We start from the raw sequence: 17,244 nt of genomic DNA, 5'->3' as shown, positions 1-17,244 counted from the left end.
GGATCTCTATTGAAACAAGTGCCAACATGCCACAAAGAAAGAAAACATTAGAAGGGCATATATCAGATATCTCTCTTCTCCATTAAATTTCTTTTTCACAGTGGAGCACACCCCTCTGCACTCTCCCTGAGCTTATATATACCAACTCCAAGAATGCTATACCTCAGAGCAAAGGGAATATTCTAAGAAATGGCCATCGCAAACTTGACATATGTAAGTCCATTTTTTGACCGTTCAATTTTAGCATTACAGGGCTGGCTTCCAACATTTCAAAAATGTACTATTTGTAGTGCATGCTTTTTTTTTTTACATGAAGTGGGCAACTCAGAGTAATGTGTCACCCTACAGATCAAACAGAGGTCTCCACAGAAAATTTGACAAAAGGCAGAATAGAGTGACAGAGCTATTAGATAGTCTGTATAGTTTAGCAAACTCATACTTCAGATTTTCGGGTGTGGAAATTTGGTATTTTTTTCAAGTTGAACAATTTGATTGGATTGATAAATGACAAATGAAACATTATATTCTATTGTGGATCTAATAAGGGCAAGTAGAGGGAGGCTAAAACTTTCTTGAACCTGGAAGCAATTTCTTAAGTAAATAGCTGGAATGAGTAAAAGGATTTTCTAATTGCAGTTGATACATGATGGTTGAAAGAGAATTTCCTGTCCATGAAAATATCATGACCTGTAATGGCAATATCAGTTTTGATGGTGTGCCATTTTTTGCGGTGGTTGCAGGGTGTCCTTGTTTATAAAGTAATACAATGTTGCAGTTTTAGCATCAAGCTTCAGTCGATGGTCCAAACACTATGAAACTGCATGGGTAAAGATATGTTATAGGATATTTCAGCTCTGAGTTTGCAGTCGCTAGCAAACATTGTCAGCGAGAGACACTTTATGTTACTGTTAATGCAAGTGAAGTAAAAGTTAAAGTGTAATATTCCCAGACTAGATGCATGGCTGTCACAACTACTGATGAATCTGAGATGGGTTCTGTCTGTGAATCAGTTTGCTATCCGATGACGTTTACAGGGATTAATATTTATCTAGCTCAGTTTATCATTAATTCCAGAATGTGAGATAGTGTCATATGCTTAAGCCAAATCAAGATAGAAAGTATGTAATGATTTACCTTCTTATAGCACCCGTGTGACACTTTCAAAGACGTCAGCCAAGTAAAGTAGGAAGGATCTGCCTTTCCCAAAGCCAGATTGGTTCACATTGAGGGATTATAGGCTGCCAATATCCTTGTTTATGAATTCTGAGCTAATATGTTACATTACCTTACATATGAGGCTGGTATGGCTAATCGGTCTATAGTTCCCCTGGTTCATTGATTGGGCCACACCTGTGAAGGGGGAACATGGAATCTGCTTTGCATGGTACATGAAAATAGCAAACGTACAGGCTGTGGTTAAACAGGTATTTAAGGAAGTCAGTGAGACAGAGTTTCATAGTAAAAAGACTAGCAGCCTGGTATCCTGGTATGTTGGCTGGACCCACAGATCTTGTTTCTTTGTTTTTGAGAGAGGCATGGGAGGAAAAGCATGGTGAGGACAAATGGAAGAGGTTTGGCCTAAATGTATCCACAAGTCTGTTCAGTCTAATCTCGGAGTATAAGTGGGCGGTGACACCTGTTATGAATACAATGCCATGCTCATTATTATTTCAGAGACTGCTTACAAATTTGAAACAGGCTTTGTGGTTATCTTTAGAGGTAGTAGAAATATTTACCTCATTCCTGGACTTGCTGGTTTTCATGTTTTTGCCTTAGTTCTTTGTTTATGCATTTGTGGTCACATTTAGATTACGCTATCAGAGCTTATTTTTCATGGCCAGGAGTTTTTTTCTTTGCCATGTTGTACAGTCTGTTGATGCTAGGTCTTCTCCAAAGGGTGTTGTTTATGAACTTGGCATTATATTGTGATGTGTGGCTTTAATGCACGAGCTTTGGTGGAGTAAAAAATCAGTGGTAAGTATAATTCATTTAACTAAGGCATCCTTATGAAGGCAGAATCTTTTTAATTTCATCAGATTTGAAGACAGTGACATTCAAGAACATATTTGTCTGAGATCTTATGGAGAAAGTTATGACACATTAGTCAAATTTGATTAGTGAGGATATGAATATGGGTGCGGTGCATAAATGTTTCATATGTTACGAGCTTTTCAAATAGAAGATTTGTTCTAGTAAGTAAGGGTAGTAACTTTGATCTAAAGAATAAACAAGCATGATAAGATAAAATAAGAAGTTTTGGACCCCTTTAAAGCACTGGCTATCATGAATTCCACTGACCAATACATTTTTACTGCTTTAAGATAGCCTGTATTGTTAGTTTGGTATGGGGGAGGACTGATATTTCAGATTTCAAAATTCTATTATCCCTTTGATAGAGGCAGACATGCAGTTTACCAATAATGGTCTGAGGCACTTATGGGTACATAGGTTCATAATTTCATTGGTTGCTACTGGACAAATGGTTCCAGAGGCCAGAGACAGCAAGAAACTGCAGATCCCACTGATTATTCAATTGATTAATGACAGCCTAGGAACACACTGATAATCACTAATGACCTGGATTTCAACTGGTACCAAGTCCTTCCTTGAAAAAAGAGTAATCATATGAGGCTCAGTATATCTATGATTAAGACCATGACTGGTTACATTACTTTAAGGACACCAGGCTTCTTTCTATCCCATTTTATTATAAAGTGAATTAGACTGAAGTTTGTTTCCAGAGTGGGAAATCTTGGTATGATCTTTAAACTGAAAGTAGCCTGACCCTTTCAGATAAAATCTCAACTGCTTTATCATCCTTTTATAGATCATTGTCCTTGTGGGCCATTGCAATCCCAGTCAATTATTCCATGTGAGAACCAAACACTGCACTTTATATCTATAAGGTGAACACTTTAACCACTATGCCAACCTCACACCCTTATTACCATACAAAATGTCATCCAGTATCTCAGGAAGACTTTTGAGTGGTTGTTCATGGACTGCTGACTCTGTCCATGGTGTGTTAAAATCCCTTCTCCTCAGAGTCCATGACACAAAAAACAATTATTCATAAATACAGACCTTCTATGCATGTGTTTATTGATGCAGTGTACTACAAATATACTGCTAGCATGTGTTACAGTCTATAATGGTTGCATGTACATGTGTGTGCTATATTCAAATTTGTTGCATTAAGGTTTTTGCCTGTTCATGTCTTAGGTCTCTTGTATCTTAAAATGTTGATAGTTCTCCACTGATCATTCCTTCTTCTCTTCCCTTACACTGGGGAGCTGTAGGTCACCCAGAATGTGTAGCTTGGAACTTTTGAAGTTAGCTCTATGCATTTGGAATCTGCTCCCATAGTGACTTCAGGGGTGCCTAATTTTGGTACTCCTTAAAACGATAATAAATGCAATACCTTTTCAGCATTAATTATTCAGATGATGAGTAATGTAATTCTGTTTAATCAATATTTGCCTGATTCCACATTTTCTGCAAAGTCTGCCAGAATTACACAGACTGCTGTTAAAATATTACTATTTCTATTTTTAATCAGCATTTTTATGCCCACATCATTTTATTTTTATGTATATTTTATGAAGCTCAGTATTTTGAGTATATTAGTAAATTTAAACTTAAATTTAATAACTACCAACTTGTCCTTTGACCTCTCTTCCATCCCATTAAACTAAGTTTAACTAAATATATGCTCACACTTTCTTTTGTTCATTTTGTCTGTATCTCTTACCACTCTCAACCTTTCAGTTTTGTTCTGCCTCACTTCTTCCCAAATTGGATATAAAATACACTTCCCTCAGTCAAAGCAATGCTCTAACCCCTTACCATAAAATGTCGTAGTTCACTACTACACTTCTGTTCTGAAACTGCTCAGTAATCATACACTGCATTTTTATAACTGATACTGTGGTTATCATTACTGAGACAGCCTTCAGAAGTTATAATAAGTCCCCAGATATCTTTTTCAGTTATGATGCAGAACACTTCTTAGTTCCATCTCCAAGTGCAACCTTACAGCTCATATAAATTTCCTCTCACATGTTTTTTATCTTAACTCGTACGTAAACCACTTCAGTCATGTATCTATTCTTCCCTCACTTCTTTACAAGTATTCCATCTGCTCTTCGTGTGTCACATCATCCTGCAATCCCAAGACACTCCCCCCAAGTACCCTTACGGAATGATTTTTTTCAATAACTCAGCCAGCACATCATTTTGTTCCATTTCACATACTACTCTACTACTCCCATCACTCCCACTGCACACCTCTTACATCACCAAACCCCACCTGATCTTGCCTAAAGTATACCTTCTCATTGTCATTATATGGCATTGCCCTTATCTCAGCTCTCCCTCTCATTTGACAACTTTTCATCCTGACTTCCTAACTCAGATATCACCAATGGTCATACTTTTAATTATCTGTCCTTCTACTCTAACCCACAGTTATTCTTATTTTAAATCTCAGGTTTTTTATACTTTTCTCCAGCTGTCCGTTACACATTCCCTACCTCAGTCTACAACTCCTCTATCACATCCATGTATGCTACCAACTATATACTCTCTACCTGTGTCCCACCCCCAGGTCAATTATTACAGACATCAATTAGTTTATAGCCAGTATACAACACCTAACAAGGAGGCACAAAGTAGAACTATTTTTTCTTTACTGAATGGAGAAATCAGAAAACTGGGAAGATTAAGTAACTTGCATATACAGTGCAATCTATTGGCCCAGAGGGTCAAGGACCACTCCTTTGGGTGAAAATCACAGCCACTTTGCAGCACAGGGCTGTCATGTATTTGATTTGCTACATTTTGGCTTAGAGGATTACGGAGCTGTTAACGTGCTGTTTCCTGTGATGCAGGGGTGCAAGGTTTGATTCCTTCAGCTTTCATTGCCTAACTGCATGACTCTGAGCAAGTCACTTAAGCAGACACTACTCATGGACTGAGCCTAAAAAAGGATTCATGTAGATCAGTGCTCTACCCCAGAATACAAGTAAAATAAATATACTTATATTGTACAATGACAACGTTTTCAGTGAAAATTTTGGGAATTGGGCCTTTGTCACAGAGATCCTGCAGTATCAAGGTCAAGATTGGATTGACAGACTCTAAAAGGAAAGAAATAGAGAATCTTTACTAAACTGTAATATTATATTGAATCAATAAAGCTTATACTTATTCCTAGAGACTGATGAAGAACCACAGTGAGCCAGAGCAACAGAATATGGGGTACTGTAAGAGCAGAGAGATGGTAAGAATGTTTATGAATGTAAGGTCAAAACAAATTTAGCAGGACGTATTCTAATAGAGAATCACAGTCAGTACAGTATATAGAACTATATAAAGCAAATTAACATAACATTTCACTACATGGATGAGCACAATATTAAACCAACACTTAGTAAACATTCATTGTATTAACGGGTACCTCAGAAGGCAGTTCTATATACCAAAACACTAGCAACTCACATTACATATATACTTGCTAAATTACAAAGAATCAACATATATAGAGGTAATCCACCTGGAATTAAATCAATACAAATACAATAATATGCCACTGTCTTTTCATTGTTCTACATAGTCTTAGAACAAATATAAATTAACAATACACTGTGAAGCAAATAGTGACTGGTTGTAAGCGGAAACCAAAGGAAGGGGAGATTTAGCAATATATTCTACTGCAGTGACCCTCTGAACAATTATTACAGAGAGCAGTTTCTAGCCAGTACAGAACAATTAACAAGGAGGCCCAAAGTAGAACATTTTTTTTATTTACTGAATGCAGAAATCAAGAAGCTGTCTATCATATACACTGCAATCTATTGGTCAAGAGAAGGGACTGTGACCAACTTAGTAAGTGGCCCTTAGACTGTAGTGGCTACTCCTTTGGGGTGGAATAGCTCAATCATATTCCAGGTCAGGGTAGGCACATATCTGACTAATTAAAGTTAATAAACAGCAAGACTCTTCATGCCAAACTTGCTTATATTGCACAATGGCAAAGTTCTTGGAGAACATTTTTGGGAAGTGGGTCTTGTTGCAGCACTCCTACAGTATCAGGGTCAAGATTAGATGTATTGACCACATGATCTGAAATGAAATAAATGAGAAAAACTCTACTAAACTGCAAAATCATATAGCGGCAATAAAGTTAATACTCCTACAGATGGAGCAAGGACCGTTGTGATTAAGAGCATGAGAATATTGGAGTATTGTAACAGTAGAGAGATAGTAGGAATGTCTATGAATATAAGGTCAAAACAGGATTAGCAGAAAGTGTTACATAAAGGACATGCATGCTATTGTTAAGGAAACTATGACTCATTCCTTTGTGTTTGTCAGTAATGTTGCTTAACTACAACCTGCACATCTAGAAACATTACCGATACTCAGAAGGCATACAGCATTTCCAGAAGTATTCCTGTCTCTCAATACTTATACAACTACACTCATAAAAAGCAGATGAGAGACTCCACATTGGTGATCCATATTTTGGTGGGGAGGGGTGTACAAAAGCAACATGCAGAACATCTGAACATTTCAAAAACAGCTTACAGCTGCATCCATAGTATTGGCATTTAAAAATCCTCGTTTCCTCTTTTTGAGTTGCAACCAGTAGCACTGTCTGGTTAAATAACTTATTCAGAACTGGACAGTGGGTAAATGGGTGCTGATGGATTTAAACCCACGACATCAGGATGAAGAGTACAAGCAGCTCAGTAGCACTGTCTGGTTAAATAACTTATTCAGAGCTGGACAGTGGGTAAATGGGTGCTGATGGATTTAAACCCATGACATCAGGATGAAGAGTACGAGCAGCTCAGTAGCACTGTCTGGTTAAATAACTTATTCAGAGCTGGACAGTGGGTAAATGGGTGCCGATGGATTTAAACCCACGACATCATGATGAAGATTATGAGCAGCTCATAACCTAAAGCCTCTGTCCTATGCTGGCTGAATGCTAATGGCATTATATATTAATAATTATACAGCCTAAGTCCTCTGTGCTATGCTGCCTGAGTGTTAATGACATTATATATTAATAATTATACAAGAAAGAATCATTACTGTTCAAAAAAATGCTGACTGCACAGGCCATTTAGTGTGCCCATTGTACATCATGCGTATACTAATACAAAAAAAAGTCTGGCCACTGAAGTACCATTGAGCAGCCAGGCCTACAATTGGCATTTGTTAAATAGCAGCCAGGGGCAAAGCAAATTTGAATAAAATCTGGTACAAGCTGCAAACTAAAGGAATATAAACATACTTGATTTTCCACATATTTTTATGCTTGTCCTCATAACATTTTTGATTTTTTTAGATAGTTACAAAAATGGCAACGGAGGTGCTGTTTTCTCTCTTGCTTCTCTTGCACTGCACTGATGTACTCTGCAAGGGTGGGAATGCGATTCCCATATGTGAGCACACTACATCAGCAAACAGAAAACAACACAGAAGAAGGATTAAGTTCTGTTATACAAATACAGCACTGAAGAATGATAATCAATTTCTTAATTAAATAATGTCATTGTGTAATAGCAATAACACAACTGGATGTGGGTATCACAGGATTTACCCATGCTGGGCTTTATTTAATCATGCATGCGTTCCCCACATGGTCAAACCATACCAGTCACGGGTAAAACCTGTGATAACAAAACCCAGTCATGAGCTATTGCTAAACTGTCACTGGGAAACAAAAATGTACTATGTGGGACTTGTTATCATGTGTAACTGCTGGGTCCCTATCATAACCCATAAGGTTGAACCAATTTCACTGAAAATTCATAACACTGAAATCTGTAGAACTGTGTAGAATGGATGCCATGGTGTCATTTCTTATCATAGGAGTTATTAGAGAAGTGAGTCTAGCAGAGCATGTGTGAATTGCGATGGTCAGCATCAGCAGAGCATGTGTGAATTGCGATGGTCAGCGTCATATTGTACCTCCAGATCTGTAGACGTCTGTATATTCGCTTAAGCACTGATTCACTGAGTGTGGTGTTTTTTTTTTCTTTTCTCCATGGTTATGCAATCATGGAGTTAGCATATATAAGCAATGGGGATTGGGGTTGTGGGGGGAGGGGATGACTCCCCTGCAAAAACATGTTTTTAGGATATATTTCTTCTGGAGAGTGTTCTCAGTGATATGGGCTTGACCTTATGAGTTTCAGTGTTATGAGTTTTCAGTGATACGGTTTGACCTTATGAGTTTTAGTGTCATGGGTTTTTAGTGATATTCGTTTGACCTTATGAGTTTCAGTGTTGTGAGTTTTCATTGTTATATGATATAGACCCTAACTGCTATATCCCTACCATTTATATTATTAATTCACAAATGTTGTGTTATGAACACAGTGCATCCTCTGATGCCACATATGAATCAAACAACACTGTAGTCTACCAAATGTCAAGTGTGCCGCAGAAAGTTTTAAAAACAATCTGTAGCAGTAGCACACCATACATGCCTGGGGTCTACACATATTTTATTTATATTTTATTGCAGTTTATTAACCAGGAATGTCCATTGGGCCTAAATGAGCCCATTTTCAATGGAGGCCTGGGGACAAAAGCTCCAAACAGAAAAACAATATTTACAATATTCAGCATTAGATAACACAAGTACAGCATTTTAAGATATTTACAGTAATAACTAATTAATGTTCAAGTAGTACAATTCATGTGCAAGTAGTACATCATATATGGAGACAATAGAAATATACATCCAATGCCTAAGTTTAAATAGGAAAGGATAAAGAGAGGTGTAAGGCTTCAGGAAGGGTGAGAGTAGGAACATTCTCAGAAAGAGAGGCGAGATGAGAATGGAGTGAGGTTTTAAAGTAAGGGAGATTCTGGGTAGTTCTAATGTGAGGGGGAAGTGAGTTCCATAATCTAGCCAGGGAGAAGGATAGTAAGAGTTTCCCTGGGGAACGTAAATGTTTGTAAAGTTCAAGGAAATTTTGATTAGTGGATCTTAGTGTTCTGTGTGCCTGGCGGATTTGTAAGGTAGAGGAGAGCAAGGAGCAGTTAGAGGGTTTAAAGATGAGCTTATGTGCTGTCAGTTGAATGAGAGTTAGGCAGTTTGGGAGTGCTAACCAGTTTAGGGCATGGAGGGAGTTGCAGTAATGAGTGGAGGATTTAGATCCTGTGGCAAACTTGGAAATGTTATTATAGCATGAAGACATATTTGATTTCAGGGTTGATTGGAGATTAGTAAGTAGTGGGGCTCCATAAAGAAGAGAGGGGATGAGGTAGGTGGTGGATAGGAGTTGTTTGGATGAAAGAGAAAGGTAGTGTCTATGACGATAAAGCATTCCAAGCTTTTGATGGGTTCTTTTCATATGCTTCAGCATATCTTTTGATATGCTCCAGCATATCATTACTGGAGCCTTCCTATGTCCTGACAGAGTGCTCTGCAAACTATCTGGAGCTATACAGAGCTGAGTATATTTTTCTGGCACTTCAGAGTTGTGTACTGGTAATTGTTGTTTGACTAATTTTGTATCATTGCTGGCTGACTTCAGAGTTGTGCACTGTTATTTTTGCTTCACTGTATAGTTTTTCAGATCTCTGCTGAAGGTGTTGGTTTTCCCATACCCATCCTCCCTATTCCTGTGTTGTTGTTTAAATTTGGAGGCTTTTGCAGTTGCCCGCCCCCACTGTAGATTTCATGTGGGACACTCCCCCCAGTCCCATCTCTTTACCTCATTCTACCTAATAGACTCCTTCTGCACTTGTTTTTAGTCATTTTTAATTTAATTGCATTTTTTAAACTGTTTGGTCTAATATTGCTACATACTCAAGTGTGCTAGCTTGTACTGCATTTGAATTGTTTTTACTGCTGTTTTAGCTACTTTTCTGTATATATATATATATATACCTTTCCTGTAACTAGTGTTGTCCAGATTCAGATTTGCTGTATCCAGGACTGTATGTAAGCTTCTGAGCCCCCCAAGCTTTCTGTGTTGGGGGAAGTCTTCTAGCTTATCAGTGGGAGTGGTAAGCACTAGGTAACCTATCTACCACATAAGGAGTGGTTCTGGCCCAGAAATTGTAGTTATTGGCCGTTTGGGCAGTTTTTCCATCTCTCTGAACTTTCTTATTTAAAAGCCAGCATTTGCACTTGTTTCCCCCCTTTCCTGTAACTAGTTTAGTCCAGATACAGATTCTTAGTTTTAGCACTTGAATTTGCTTATTCGTGATCAGCACTTGTTCAGAACTTGTAAGCACTAAATAACCTGCTAATTACTACAGCACTCAACCTTCCTCATTACCTGGAGGAAAACAGTTTTGGTACTTACTTTCCTCACTTGCTTAGAGAAAAACAGCTCTTGTACTCACTTTCCTCACTTATCTAGAGGAAAATAGTTTCTTATTCAGGCATGTCCAAGGGTCAGCCCCCAGTGTTCTCTCCTGTCTATCTGATGAATCTGGGCATCTTGAGGCAATGTAGAAATTGCTTCATGTACACAGACAACCCTCTCCTAATACCACCCAACACTACAACCTGTGAGAGATGCACTTATCTAGCCAAACTGGAGGTAAAGCTCTCTCCAATCAAGACTGAACTTGACAGTCAAGAGGAGAAGGTAAACACTTGCACCACACCACACTCATCACATAGTCTCACTAAATCTACACCACCAAAATCCACACATAGAAACACAAAAACATTCACGGAGGCTCTCAATAATAATCTGCTCAAGCAACAAGAGACTTCCAAAGCAGAGATGCAAGCAACCTCCACCCCACAACACAACCCAAATGACACACAGCCTGCAGACTCAGTGTGCCACTCAACCACAGCCAATAAGGCAAAACAACGTATCCAACACACTAGTCATAGGTGACTCTGTAGTCAGGCACACTGATGTTCCACTCACCAGGCTAAACAAGGAGAAGGTTACTGTCAGCTGCCTGTCGTGTGCCAGGATCCGCAACATAACCCATGCACTCAGGTCAGTCCACAACAAGTACAAATATGACTCTGTCATTGTCAATGTTGGTGTGAACGACCTGAGACGTACCTCCTTGGACTACAAGGAAAGAGACATGGAAGAGCTCTCCGATCTTGTAGCCCAGGCAGGTATGACCCTAGCCCTGAGTAGCATTCTTCCATCACCCAGAATGATGCCGCAGTACAAGGACAAAATGATTGACTTCAACAATTGGCTAAGCTTCTGCTGCCATTCTAAAGGGATCCAGTATCTGTCTGCCTGGGATGACATGGTCGACAGACCATGATGCTTTGCTAGAGATGGCCTGCACCTGTCACCCCTGGGATTCCGGATACCGGCTAAGGTTCTTGCTGCCCCAACAGTGCCTTTTTTAGGCAAGGTTCAAATGCAAATTCACCACTGTAACAGGAACAAGCAAGCAAAAACTGAGGGTGATGCTACTCAATGCTAGAAGTCTAAATCTCAAAATGCACTCACTCGAGGCACTCCTTAAAATGGAGAACATCAATATCTGTGCAGTGACTGAGACCTGGTTCAAGGCTCCAGAGAGCACCCCTGCACTACCAGGCTATAACTCATACCACACTTTTTGGCCATGTAACCTGGACTGGAACACCAAAAGCGGAGGTGTGTCCATATTAATTAAGGATATCCACACCTCCAGGCTAGTTGCTCAGCATAATGCAGCCGAGGTTATCCAAGTGCAACTAACTCTGGACAAAACTGCAATCCAAATTGTAGCTTGCTACAAATCACCCACCATGCCCCAGGATTCCCACTCCTCTTTTCTTGATGTACTGAAAAATATTAGGGTTCAACCAAACAACCTAATAATGGGCGATTTCAAATACCCCACCATTAACTGGGAAAACTACTCATGTACAAACTCCTTCACTCAACGCTTTCTGGAATTCATAAACTCCAATGCCCTGGATCAACTTATTCACACCCCACCAGGGGCAACAATATCCTAGATCTAGTCATTACCAACATGAGTGACCGGTGTTCCACACCTGAAGTCAACGCCTCATTGGTCCGATCCGACCATAAGCTAATTACACTAGACATCCACATCTTGCCCCCACCCCCCATTAAGGAAACCATGGTAAAAAATTTCTCCAAAGCCAACTTCATGCTTCTTAAGATGGAAGTGGTGAACTTCATGACATCCATGCAGATGGACAATACAGTTACGACTACTGAATCCTACACAATTGCACTTTATAAGCACTTACATGAGTGCATGGATTGTGCTATCCCAAACAGAACCAAGACGCTATCCTCCAAAAAAAGGAAGCCAATCTGGTGGTCCCCTGCCATAAACAAACTGTACAACAGAAGGAAAAAACTGCTGCAAAAGAGAGTAAAATCCCATGAGTGGAGTAGCTCCCCGGTCAGCCTCAGTAAGAAGCTGCGATCCCCTGATAAAATCCTCCAAAGCTAGTTATGAAAACAAAATCACCACTGATTCTAAAGACAAGCACAAAGCATTCTATAGCTATGTCAAGAATCTCAATGGCAACACTCAGATCTGCTCTGAGTTACAGCACAATGGCACTAAATATACAGACCCAACTGATTTTGCCAACATCTTGGCAGATAGGTTCAGTGCTAACTTTACCCCCCTCTCACCCCCTAAAGAGCCCATCTCTATACCGGAAGAATGCAAAGCTCCTGTAATCACGGCTGCACAGGTAAAAACACACTCTCCAAAGCCAAGAACACAGCATCCATGGGACCAGACAACATCCCAGGCTGCGTTCTACATGAACTACAGAACAAACTGGCACCTCACCTAAGTACCATGTTCAATCATTGCCTCACCTCAGGCTTTGTGCCTGCTGAATGGCGCACAGCGACAGTTATCTCACTCCACAAGGGGGGAGCCACCATGGACGCCAGGAACTACTGCCCCCATTAGCCTGACGAGCCTGGTCTACAAGGCCATGGAATGTATCATCATGGAACTTATAAACAAAGACATTGGTAATCTCCAAACTCTGGACCCCACCCAGTTCGGGTTTGTAAAAGGCAGATCATGTCTCCTAAACCTGATAGACTTCTTTGAAGCAGTCACCAAAGCCATAGACAATGGTAAGGTGGCTCACACAGCCTATCTAGATCTTGCCAAGGCTTTCAACACCACCATCCCCCACTCTGGAATTATAGATAAACTCAGTAAACTAGGGATAAATCCCTATGTCACAAGATGGGTTGCCAACTGGCTCATTGACAGACCCCACACTATGGAAGCAGACTCCAAATCTGACTTCAGACCAGTGACAAGTGGAGTACCACAGGGTTCAGTCTTGGGTCCTCCCCTGTTTGGTATCTACTTCTCTGAAGTACAGGCTAACACAGAAGGTCTTTGGCTAATGAAGTTTGCAGATGACTGCAAACTAGGAGCCATAATCGAAACTCCTAATGATGTGGACGTCCTAAAAAAGGGCCTCACTGAGGCAGATGCCTGGTGGCAAAGCCATGGCCTCAAGCTCAATGCCAAAAAGTGCATTGTCATCCCCTTTGGTAAAATACCCTGTACCCATGAACTACAACATAGGCGGTAGTATATTAACACCAAAAGTGTGATAAGAGACCTTGGGACACAGGTGGACAGTAGTCTCTTCTTTGATAATCACATCACCACAGTAGTCAGGAAATCCTTCTATGTGGCACACCTCATCACAAAAGGTTTCTCATCCAAAAAAAAGAGGTCATTGCTCCCCTCTACTCATCACTAATTTGACCCATTATATTGTACAATGCCCCTTTTGGTATGTATCTCACAAGACATCTACAAAAACTGGAAAGGCTGCAGAAATACCTCACAAAGAGGATTACCAGCCTCAAACAGATGCCCTATGCAGACTGTCTCAAAAAACTCTAGCTTTACTCCTTCGCATATCGCCTACTCAGAGGTGATCTCTGCCTAACATACAAAGCTATGTCAAACCCAGAGCTGTTGGACATGCTCTACTTAAAGAAATCCCAGTCCCTCTGAGCTACACGCTCTAAGGATCTAAACCTTGTCACCACAATAAACACAACATGCCGAAGGGATATATTTTGGCCCAAAGACTTCCCATACTCTGGAATAAACTACCTATCTATATCAAACAAAGCTCATCATTAGTACTGTTCAAGAAAAATCTTGACAATTGGATGAGAAATAGGAAATTCACCCCAAGGATCACCTCTGTGGCTCTGCTCGACAGTGGCACAGGAAAATCATTTTCTTGGGTAGCAAAAGCCAGGGTACCTTTTTGGCTGGGCTTGTATAGACCCCAGGGCCAATAGCCTAGTACCTACCTATGAACCTATGAACCTATTAGTTTGTAGGTGGAGGTCGAATTTTAGCTGGTCATCAATAAGGACACCCAGACGTTTTGCATGGGGAACTATTTCAATAGAGGTCTTGTTTTGACTGAGTATAGATAATGATGCTTTGTCCATAACAGTGTGCCTAGAAAGGGGTTAAAATCATTATTTTGGATTTGGATGCATTAAGGGCTAGGTGGTTTTCTAGCATCCAGGATTCAGTGCAGGAGAAGGCCTCTTGAGTTAGGTTCATTTGTTTGAGGAGAGTTTTGGCAGAGCAGATGATGGTAGAGTCATCTGCGTATTGGAGGAGTTTAGCATTAGGGATTTTTGGTAGAAGTCATTAATAAAAATATTGAATAGTAAGGGACCCAATATAGAGCCTTGAGGAACCCCTGTTGGAGTATGCAGGAAAGAAGAAGTACAGTTGTTCCACTTTTTAGCTTGTTCCCTAGCTGATACGTAGCTAGTAAACCAGTTGATGGAAGAAGAGGAAAGGTTGCAATGAGAGAGTTTGGAAAGGAAGAGCGTATGAGAGACAGTATCGAAGGCCTTAGATAAGTCGAGGAGGGTAGAAACTATGTTGCCAAAATCCCGGGCAGAGTTGATGATATCAAGGAAAGAGAGGAGGGCAGTGCTGGTGCTATGTCATGGTCTAAACCCATGTTGTGTTGGAGTCAATAGTTGATTGTCAAGCAGGTAGGGTAAAAGTTGGATGTGGATAGATTTTTCAAGAATCTTAGAGATGGGGACAGGATAGCTATTGGGCGAACATTAGAGATTGTAGAGTTGCTACCTCCTTTGTGGAGGGAGATGATGAAGGCTTTTTTCCAGTGGAGTGGTACATAGGACTCTTGGATGTGGCAATTTATTAGGATGGAGATGGTAGAGCTATGCCATCGGAAGCTAATTTGAGAAAGTTGTATGGAATATTATCTGGGGCATTAGAACAAGGTTTTAGTTTTAGTAGAAGTATTTTTATAGTATGGGTAGGAATAGATTTGAGAGTGAAAGGAGAGGACTGAGAACAAAATATGCTGTTTATACATATGTTTCTGTAAGTAAGAGTACCTGTATGTACATGTATACTGTCTGCCTACAAAGGCTTTTTATAGCTACAGACGTTATATGTTTGTATCTATAAAACGTGCATGAGCACACTGGCCAGATGTGGGCCATACATAGTGATTAGTATGGAGACATCGCAGCATACAGTAATTGTATATAGCAAAGATAACAGTGTGCCCATTGACATATGCATATAGAACAGTTATAGTGAAATAGCTGACAGCAGATCACAACAGATTGAAAAGTGGCATATATGTGGATGACCTGACCACCATGCTGTGTCGTGAAGCACAGATATAATCATTACCCATGCCATAATACACATCTGTTCTGATATACCTTTGCAGATCAGTTTGTTAAAACAGTTTAATATCCATCTATGTATCTCTCCTCCTATTTTCTAAGCCACTTGCTCCAGTGAGGGTCTTGGTGATTTCATCTAAGATGTCATTAACAAAATTCATGCAGACATTATGCACATCAACAGCTACAGCATGCAGCACAGCAGCCACAAATGAGTGCTGTAAAATACTTTGTAGGCAAACAGTATACATGTACACACAAGTACTGTTACTTACAGAAACATATGTATAAAACAGCATATTGTGTTCAACATAAAAGGCTGAACATCGCACTCATCAGTGGGGTACATACTATATACTGTATAATGTCTGATAATAATACATATATATTGTGATACCACACAGTTAAGCTACAACTAGTATCTCATGTGTATACATCATGGCTGTGTGCAAATAAACTTCACAAGCTGTACAGATTGATTTCCTTACTGACTGCTATCTGCAATGTTAGATATAAGCATTCAGACCAGATATATGTCCATGTCACCGTGAGTCTGACATATGAACATGGTGCATTAGACATTCATTGTTATTTTGTTAAATTATTAGTTAATTGGATAAGAGCACTAGGCACCAGGTTTTCTTTTCAGGGGTGAAAACGGAGCACTGTGTTGTTAACTGACTTATCCTGAAAGATACAGTAGAGATTAATGGGAACTGATGGATTTAAACACTGAGCTAAAGGAGTTAGTCATTATCATTTCATAGCCTTAACCATGGGTAATAAGCACACAGACATGCATGTGGATCAGATAAAACATACACTGTCATATCTCCTGTGAGGATATGTACCAGTGTCTGTGAAGTGGCATCGTATATCTCATTATACCACACAGGCATTATCATGGATCACAGCTAAAAATTAGTTAGTATGACACATGTTGGTCATGCACACATGTGCAAATCATATATGCATGCCATAACACTGACTTAACATTACTCTTGACAACAGCTGGAGAGAAACATGACTGGATAATAGTATGAAATATGTAGCTTATTCTGAAAGGAAAGAGTGCAAGATCTGATAGTATAGCAGTCAATCATTTTCTGGTTGTAGTACCCTTCTTCAATGTTGAATGACATCATAAATGAGCAAAGAATATAGGGAAAGGAGTAATTCAGGTTCAGGCTAAAACATGCAGAAAATTCAGGGGATAGACAGAGACACAACTAAGGTACACACCACAGGTTCTGCAAGTACTAAGCAGAACACAAAAAAAAGGTGGCAACACATAAATAAGGCAGCTGGACAATTGCATCAATATGGACATAGAATTAGCTACACATTGGAAATAGGGACTTCCACACGTTGATTGTTACTATGTAACTAGGGATAAGAAAGGACACTAGATTTCTTGATAAGTACATTTCTGAGGATGAAGCTGTGTGGTCAGAAGATGGAGGCTAGTAGTAATGCCCCTTTGTGCGTCATTGTTCATTCTTAGCTTGATCCATTTCTATAGCTAATTTTGGTTAACTGTTGAACCGTCCTCTGAAACATT

The sequence above is a fragment of the Protopterus annectens genome, chromosome 2.part2 (assembly GCF_019279795.1).
Source record: "Protopterus annectens isolate FY-2018-M chromosome 2.part2, PAN1.0, whole genome shotgun sequence".
Lineage (NCBI taxonomy): Eukaryota > Metazoa > Chordata > Ceratodontiformes > Protopteridae > Protopterus > Protopterus annectens.
The sequence above is the reverse complement of the archived record's forward strand: the minus strand, read 5'-3'. Positions refer to the sequence as shown.